Source organism: Petromyzon marinus, chromosome 74, assembly GCF_048934315.1.
Source record: "Petromyzon marinus isolate PM22_M1 ecotype Great Lakes invasive population chromosome 74, UKy_Petmar_22M1.pri1.0, whole genome shotgun sequence".
In the NCBI taxonomy this organism is placed as follows: Eukaryota; Metazoa; Chordata; class Hyperoartia; order Petromyzontiformes; family Petromyzontidae; genus Petromyzon; species Petromyzon marinus.
The window spans coordinates 11,993,149-12,003,111 of record NC_133740.1 but is presented as its reverse complement, the minus strand read 5'-3'; positions in this window follow the sequence as shown (position 1 = coordinate 12,003,111).

The following is a 9,963-nucleotide window of genomic DNA, read 5'->3' as shown; positions in this document are numbered from 1 at the left end:
GCGTCCTTTATTTAACCATGCGAGGGGCGAGTCCTTTATTTAACCATGCGAGGGGCGAGTCCTTTATTTAACCATGCGAGGGGGCGAGTCCTTTATTTAACCATGGTAGGGGAGAGACCTTTATTTAACCATGGTAGGGGAGAGTCCTTTATTTAACCATGCGAGGGGCGAGTCCTTTATTTAACCACTGCGAGAGGCGAGTCCTTTATTTAACCATGCGAGAGAGGCGTCCTTTATTTAACCATGGTAGGGGAGAGTCCTTTATTTAACCATGCGAGAGGCCGCGTCCTTTATTTAACCATCGTAGGGGAGAGTCCTTTATTTAACCATGCGAGAGGCGAGTCCTTTATTTAACCATGCGAGAGGCGCGTCCTTTGTTTAACCATGGTAGGGGAGAGTCCTTTATTTAACCATGCGAGGGGCGCGTCCTTTATTTAACCATGGTAGGGGAGAGTCCTTTATTTAACCATGCGAGAGGCGAGTCCTTTATTTAACCATGCGAGAGGCGCGTCCTTTATTTAACCATGGTAGGGGAGAGTCCTTTATTTAACCATGCGAGAAGCGCGTCCTTTATTTAACCATGCGAGGGGCGAGTCCTTTATTTAACCATGCGAGGGGCGAGTCCTTTATTTAACCATGCGAGGGGCGAGTCCTTTATTTAACCATTGCGAGAGGCGAGTCCTTTATTTAACCACGGTAGAGACGCGTCCTTTATTTAACCATGCGAGGGGCGAGTCCTTTATTTAACCATGCGAGGGGCGAGTCCTTTATTTAACCACTGCGAGAGGCGAGTCCTTTATTTAACCATGCGAAAGGCGAGTCCTTTATTTAACCATGCGAGAGGCGCGTCCTTTATTTAACCACGGTAGATGCGCGTCCTTTATTTAACCATGGTAGGGGCGAGTTCTTTATTTAACCATGCGAGAGGCGGGTCCTTTATTTAACCATTCGAGAGGCGAGTCCTTTATTTAACCATGTGAGAGGCGAGTCCTTTATTTAACCATGCGAGAGGCGCGTCCTTTATTTAACCATGATAGGGGCGAGTTCTTTATTTAACCATGCGAGCGGCGAGTCCTTTATTTAACCATTGCGAGAGGCGCGTCCTTTATTTAACCATGGTAGGGGCGAGTCCTTTATTTAACCATGGTAGGGGAGAGTCCTTTATTTAGCCATGCGAGAGGCGAGAGGCGAGTCCTTTATTTAACCATGTGAGAGGCGAGTCCTTTATTTTACCATGGTAGGGGAGAGTCCTTCATTTAACCATGCAGGAGGCGAGTCCTTTCTTTAACCATGCGAGAGGCGCGTCCTTTATTTAACCATGATAGGGGCGAGTCCTTTATTTAACCATGCGAGAGGCGAGTCCTTTATTTAACCATTGCGAGAGGCGCGTCCTTTATTTAACCATGCGAGCGGCGAGTCATTTATTTAACCATGTGAGGGGCGAGTCCTTTATTTAACCATGCGAGAGGCGAGTCCTTTATTTAACCACTGCGAGAGGCGAGTCCTTTATTTAACCATGCGAAAGGCGAGTCCTTTATTTAACCATGCGAGAGGCGCGTCCTTTATTTAACCACGGTAGATGCGCGTCCTTTATTTAACCATGGTAGGGGCGAGTTCTTTATTTAACCATGCGAGAGGCGGGTCCTTTATTTAACCATTCGAGAGGCGAGTCCTTTATTTAACCATGTGAGAGGCGAGTCCTTTATTTAACCATGCGAGAGGCGCGTCCTTTATTTAACCATGATAGGGGCGAGTTCTTTATTTAACCATGCGAGCGGCGAGTCCTTTATTTAACCATTGCGAGAGGCGCGTCCTTTATTTAACCATGGTAGGGGCGAGTCCTTTATTTAACCATGGTAGGGGAGAGTCCTTTATTTAGCCATGCGAGAGGCGAGAGGCGAGTCCTTTATTTAACCATGTGAGAGGCGAGTCCTTTATTTTACCATGGTAGGGGAGAGTCCTTCATTTAACCATGCGGGAGGCGAGTCCTTTCTTTAACCATGCGAGAGGCGCGTCCTTTATTTAACCATGATAGGGGCGAGTCCTTTATTTAACCATGCGAGAGGCGAGTCCTTTATTTAACCATTGCGAGAGCCGCGTCCTTTATTTAACCATGCGAGCGGCGAGTCATTTATTTAACCATGTGAGGGGCGAGTCCTTTATTTAACCATGCGAGGGGCGAGTCCTTTATTTAACCACGGTAGAGACGCGTCCTTTATTTAACCATGCGAGGGGCGAGTCCTTTATTTAACCATGCGAGAGGCGCGTCCTTTATTTAACCACGGTAGATGCGCGTCCTTTATTTAACCATGGTAGGGGCGAGTTCTTTATTTAACCATGCGAGAGGCGGGTCCTTTATTTAACCATTCGAGAGGCGAGTCCTTTATTTAACCATGTGAGAGGCGAGTCCTTTATTTAACCATGCGAGAGGCGCGTCCTTTATTTAACCATGATAGGGGCGAGTTCTTTATTTAACCATGCGAGCGGCGAGTCCTTTATTTAACCATTGCGAGAGGCGCGTCCTTTATTTAACCATGGTAGGGGCGAGTCCTTTATTTAACCATGGTAGGGGAGAGTCCTTTATTTAGCCATGCGAGAGGCGAGAGGCGAGTCCTTTCTTTAACCATGCGAGAGGCGCGTCCTTTATTTAACCATGATAGGGGCGAGTCCTTTATTTAACCATGCGAGGGGCGAGTCCTTTATTTAACCATTGCGAGAGGCGCGTCCTTTATTTAACCATGCGAGCGGCGAGTCATTTATTTAACCATGTGAGGGGCGAGTCCTTTATTTAACCATGCGAGAGGCGAGTCCTTTATTTAACCATCTGAGAGGCGAGTCCTTTATTGAACCATGCGAGGGGCGCGTCCTTTATTTAACCATGGTAGGGACGAGTCCTTTATTTAACCATGGTAGGGGCGAGTCCTTTTTTTAACCATGCGAGAGGCGAGTCCTTTATTTAACCATTGCGAGAGGCGAGTCCTTTATTTAACCGTTGCGAGAGGCGAGTCCTTTATTTAACCATGCGAGGGGGGCGTCCTTTATTTAACCATGCGAGAGGCGAGTCCTTTATTTAACCATGGTAGGGGAGAGTCCTTTATTTAACCATGCGAGAGTCACGTCCTTTATTTAACCATCGTAGGGGAGAGTCCTTTATTTAACCATGCGAGAGGCGAGTCCTTTATTTAACCATGTGAGAGGCGCGTCCTTTATTTAACCATGCGAGGGACAAGTCCTTTATTTAACCATTGCGAGAGGCGAGTCCTTTAACCACGGTAGAGACGCGTCCTTTATTTAACCATGCGAGAGGCGCGTCCTTTATTTAACCATGCGAGAGGCGAGTCCTTATTTAACCATGCGAGGGGCGAGTCCTTTATTTAACCATTGCGAGAGGCGCGTCCTTTATTTAACCATGGTAGGGGAGGGTCCTTTATTTAACCATGCGAGAGGAGAGTCCTTTATTTAACCATTGCGAGAGGCGCGTCCTTTATTTAACCATGGTAGGGAAGAGTCCTTTATTTAACCATGCGAGAGGCCGCGTCCTTTATTTAACCATCGTAGGGGAGAGTCCTTTATTTAACCATGCGAGAGGCGAGTCCTTTATTTAACCACGTGAGAGGCGAGTACTTTATTTAACCATGGTAGGGGAGAGTCCTTTATTTAACCATGCGAGAGCGGCGTCCTTTATTTAACCATGGTAGGGGAGAGTCATTTATTTAACCATGCGAGAGGCGCGTCCTTTATTTAACCATGGTAGGGGAGAGTTCTTTATTTAACCATGCGAGAGGCGAGTCCTTTATTTAACCATGCGAGAGGCGCGTCCTTTATTTAACCATGGTAGGGGAGAGTCCTTTATTTAACCATGCGAGAGGCGAGTCCTTTATTTAATCATGTGAGAGGCGAGTTCTTTATTTAACCATGGTAGGGGAGAGTCCTTTATTAACCATGTAATAACCCATTGAGATTCACCATCTCTAGTGAGTGACGTCCTTTATTAACCATGTAATAACGCATTGAGATTCACCATCTCTAGTGAGTGACGTCCTTTATTAACCATGTAATAACCCATTGAGATTCACTATCTCTAGTGAGTGACGTCCTTTATTAACCATGTAATAACCCATTGAGATTCACCATCTCTAGTGAGTGACGTCCTTTATTAACCATGTAATAACCCATTGAGATTCACCATCTCTAGTGACTGACGTCCTTTATTAACCATGTAATAACCCATTGAGATTCACCATCTCTAGTGAGTGACATCCTTTATTAACCATGTAATAACCCATTGAGATTCACCATCTCTAGTGAGTGACGTCCTTTATAAACCATGTAATAACCCATTGAGATTCGCCATCTCTAGTGAGTGACGCCCTTTATTAACCATGTAATAACCCATTGAGATTCACCATCTCTAGTGAGTGACGTCCTTTATTAACCATGTAATAACCCATTGAGATTCACCATCTCTAGTGAGTGACGTCCTTTATTAACCATGTAATAACCCATTGAGATTCACCATCTCTAGTGAGTGACGTCCTTTATTAACCATGTAATAACCCATTGAGATTCACCATCTCTAGTGAGTGACGTCCTTTATTAACCATGTAATAACCCATTGAGATTCACCATCTCTAGTGAGTGACGTCCTTTATTAACCATGTAATAACCCATTGAGATTCACCATCTCTAGTGACTGACGTCCTTTATTAACCATGTAATAACCCATTGAGATTCACCATCTCTAGTGACTGACGTCCTTTATTAACCATGTAATAACCCATTGAGATTTACCATCTCTAGTGAGTGACGTCCCTTATTGAACCATGTAATAACCCATTGAGATTCACCATCTCTAGTGAGTGACGTCCTTTATTAACCATGTAATAACCCATTGAGATTCACCATCTCTAGTGAGTGACGTCCTTTATTAACCATGTAATAACCCATTGAGATTCACCATCTCTAGTGAGTGACGTCCTTTATTAACCATGTAATAACCCATTGAGATTCACCATCTCTAGTGAGTGACGTTCTTTATTAACCATGTAATAACCCATTGAGATTCACCATCTCTAATGACTGACGTCCTTTATTAACCATGTAATAACCCATTGAGATTCACCATCTCTAGTGAGTGACGTCCTTTATTAACCATGTAATAACCCATTGAGATTCACCATCTCTAGTGACTGACGTCCTTTATTAACCATGTAATAACCCATTGAGATTCACCATCTCTAGTGAGTGACGTCCTTTATTAACCATGTAATAACCCATTGAGATTCACCATCTCTAGTGACTGACGTCCTTTATTGAACCATGTAATAACCCATTGAGATTCACCATCTCTAGTGAGTGACGTCCTTTATTAACCATGTAATAACCCATTGCGATTCAACCTATTCTCGAGACCTTTATTTAACCATTGTTGGAGCCCCCCCTCCCCTTGAGATTCGTGATCTTTATTTGCAAAGTAAAAAGATAAAACCTGTTAGATAAAACCACTCCAGCGCTGTCCTACCAGACAGTCTCGCCCCCTTCACCTGATGAAGGCCGCTTGTGTTGTGGCCGAAACGTCGTGAGAATATTATTGTGTTATTTTATTTTATCAATTTATTATTTTATTCTCATTCTACGTGACTTTACCGAAAGAACCAAAGAAGATAGATTTGAATAGTTTAATTTCCTATAAATATCCTCACGCACGTCACGCAGATGATAACGTTTATAATCTTAGCACCGCTGACACAACAAATTTTAAATAGTAGAGCGCTACACATTTTCAATCCAACTGCTGGATGAATGTTTCCTGACCCCGTGTGGGCGGCCGTGGCGGGGGTCAGGTTTGTCGTTTGACCATACTTCCCCACGCCGGTCACCCGTCCAGATATGATGATGATGGTGTTCGTGGTGATCGGGGTGACGGGGGAGCGGTGGTGTAGTAGCGGTCAGCGCTGCCCTTCGAACCCGGCTCTGACCCGAGTTCGATTCCCGCTCACGGCCACCACCAACACCACCAGTGACGATTTCCTGAACCGGTTGCTGGTGCCTCCCCTAGGTCGACTCAGCCTCAAAAGGAGTAACCTGGCGTCGCGCTGTGTAGTAGACATCGCCACGAGGGAGACAAAGGCGGCAGGGCGTGGTGCTGGACACCCACCCCCTCGTGTGCCGTGCCGGCCTTCATAGGCGCTGCTGATACTCGCTCACAGCACTTGCCCCTACAGCCCGTCGTAGACTACACGGGAGATTCTGTCTTTGTGTTTGCGCGTATCAGAGTACACTGCACGTTATGAGAGAGAGAGAGACACCCAGACCCAGGGCTCGAACCCAGTCTGCTGATACAACATCAGAGTCTCCGACACGGCCATTATGAACCCATTGAGAGAGAGACACCCAGACCCAGGGCTCGAACCCAGACTCTCAGTGTCTCTTACACAGCACATTATGAACCCAGAGAGAGAGAGACACCCAGACCCAGGGCTCGAACCCAGGCTCTGGGGAGTACTGCATCAGAGCCTCCCACACGGCACATTATGAACCCATTGAGAGAGACACCCAGACCCAGGGCTCGAACCCAGGCTCTGGGCAGTCCTGGCCCTGTGCCATGCCCATTCTGAACCCCCTAAGAGAGCTCCACACTCAGCCACACGGAGAGTAAACGAGTTTACCAGGTAAGGCCCACTGAGCTGTTAATGTCGCTCTTTAGCAGAGCCGTCGCGAAATGAGAGCTCAACGAAAGTGGCTCATCGCGTGGGAAGTTTGACCAGCAGCCAAATAGTGTGAACGCGTGTTGCTCGATGTGGAGGGAGAAAATTCCACGCAACCAAGGAGAGAGAGAGAGACGCAGACTGCAAATCTACACCAGCAGCAGCAGGCATTGACAGGGTCGGGATCGAACCCATGACCTCCTGCCTACCGGTCGAGGTTCCGTGTCGCCCGGGCAACGCGTACTCAGATACGTGTACTCTGATACGTGATCTCTGATACGTGATCACTGACATGTGATCTCTGACACGCGCAAGCACGCTGTGTCCATGGCGAGGCAACGTCGATCGAAACACGACGAGGCCAGAGAATGAGAATCCCCGCGCGCGTGTCCGTGTGTGTGTGTCCGTGTGTGTGTGTGTGTCCGTGTGTGTGTGTCCGTGTGTGTGTGTCCGTGTGTGTGTGTGTCCGTGTGTGTGTCCGTGATCTGGGCAAGGTCCCATCGGTGAGCTCCTCCGGCGGGCAAGGCTGCGTTGGCTGGGTCATGTAACCCGCATGCCCAGCCACCGCATGCCGTAACAGCTTCTGTTCGGCCGGATCGAGGGGGCTAAACGGGCGCGGCACGGGCTAGAGAAGAGATGGAGTGATGTGGTACAGGAGGACGTGGAGCTGAGTGGACTTGCCGATGACTGGTACCAGCGGTGTCAAGATCGGCCTCTGTGGAGGAGGCTCGTGAAGGATGCTACTGGGCAGTTGGAGGCAGTCACCCTCCAACAACAACGGAGGGCGGAGGAGCGACGCTCACAACAACGAGCGGAGCGCCGGATGGCTAAAGCACACCAAGTTGGCACAGTGGGGGGCACAGTTGGTGTGCGTCTGCCAGTCATCTCAGTCATCTCAGTCAGTCGACCCGTGGCACCTGGGTCTGCCCCGTGACCTCCTGCCAGCGGGCGTTCGACACTTCACGTGGCCTAAGGGTGCACATGGCCTGGCACAAGCGTCGTGGTGACGTCACCGCCACTTAGTGGCGAATGGCGGTTGTTGTTGTCCGTGTGTCCGTGTGTGTGTCCGTGTGTGTGTCCGTGTGTGTGTGTCCGTGTGTGGTGATAGCAGTAGGGGGAGCGGTAGTGTAGCGGTTAGCGCGCTGCGCTCACGGCCAACACCACCTGCGACGATTATCTGAACCGGCCTTGGGCCTCCCCTAGGTCGACTCAGCCTCAAGTGAGCACCTGGTGCGGTGCGTAGTAAACATCGCCAGCACTGGGGGAGACAAAGGCGACCGGGCGTGGTGTTGGCCACTCACCACCCTCGTGGGGGCTCTTTGTCATTGTGTCCGTGTGTGGTGACCACAGCAGCAGCAGCTCCTCTGGTCCGGCAGCTGGCAGTGACGGGCCGTGGTTGCCCCAGGGGACTCGACGACAGCCCCGCCCACCACGTGGTCTCTACATCACGTGACGCGCCAGACGCGTCACCGGCGAGCACGCGGCACGGCCTCGGATTGCAGTGGCACCGCTCTTCGATGCACTGTTGTGATGCACGGTTGTGATGCACGGTTGTGATGCACGGTTGTGATGCACTGTTGTGATGCCCGGTTGTGATGCAGGGTTGTGATTCACGGTTGTGATGCACGGTTGTGATGCACGGTTGTGATGCACGGTCGCGATGCACGGTTGTGATGCACGGTTGTGATGCACGGTCGCGATGCACTGTTGTGATGCACTGTTGTGATGCACGGTCGCGATGCACGATTGTGATGCACAGTTGCGATTCACGGTTGTGATGCACTGTTGTGATGCACGGTTGTGATGCACGGTTGTGATGCACGGTTGTGATGCACGGTTGTGATGAACGGTTGTGACGCACGGTCGCGATGCACGGTTGTGATGCACGGTTGTGATGCACTGTTGTGATTCACGGTTGTGATGCACGGTCGCGATGCACGGTTGTGATGCACGGTTGTGATGCACGGTCGCGATGCACTGTTGTGATGCACTGTTGTGATGCACGGTCGCGATGCACGATTGTGATGCACGATTGTGATGCACGGTTGTGATGCACGGTTGTGATGCACGGTTGTGATGCACGGTTGTGATGCACGGTTGTGATGCACGGTTGTGATGCACGGTTGTGATGCACGGTCGCGATGCACGGTTGTGATGCACGGTTGTGATGCACGGTCGCGATGCACTGTTGTGATGCACTGTTATGATGCACGGTCGCGATGCACGATTGTCATGCACAGTTGCGATTCACGGTTGTGATGCACTGTTGTGATGCACGGTTGTGATGCACGGTTGTGATGCACGGTTGTGATGCACGGTTGTGATGAACGGTTGTGATGCACGGTCGCGATGCACGGTTGTGATGCACGGTTGTGATGCACTGTTGTGATTCACGGTTGTGATGCACGGTCGCGATGCACGGTTGTGATGCACGGTTGTGATGCACGGTCGCGATGCACTGTTGTGATGCACTGTTGTGATGCACGGTCGCGATGCACGATTGTGATGCACAGTTGCGATTCACGGTTGTGATGCACTGTTGTGATGCACGGTTGTGATGCACGGTTGTGATGCACGGTTGTGATGCACGGTTGTGATGAACGGTTGTGATGCACGGTCGCGATGCACGGTTGTGATGCACGGTTGTGATGCACTGTTGTGATTCACGGTTGTGATGCACGGTCGCGATGCACGGTTGTGATGCACGGTTGTGATGCACGGTCGCGATGCAATGTTGTGATGCACTGTTGTGATGCACGGTCGCGATGCACGATTGTGATGCACAGTTGCGATTCACGGTTGTGATGCACTGTTGTGATGCACGGTTGTGATGCACGGTTGTGATGCACGGTTGTGATGAACGGTTGTGATGCACGGTCGCGATGCACGGTTGTGATGCACGGTTGTGATGCACTGTTGTGATTCACGGTTGTGATGCACTGTTGCGATGCACGGTTGTGATGCACGGTTGTGATGCACTGTTGTGATTCACGGTTGTGATGCACGGTCGCGATGCACCGCTCTTCGATGCACGGTTGTGATGCACTGTTGTGATGCACGGTTGCGATGCACGGTTGTGATGCACTGTCGCGATGCACGATTTCAATGCACGATTGCCATGCGCAATGCACAGTCTGTGCCACGGACGTGCACGGGACCACGTGCACACAGCAAGGTGCAGCCAGTTGACGACCGACTCACCGACTCACGCACAGAGACGCATCGACTCGAGTGGCACGTGACGAGAATTTACTCT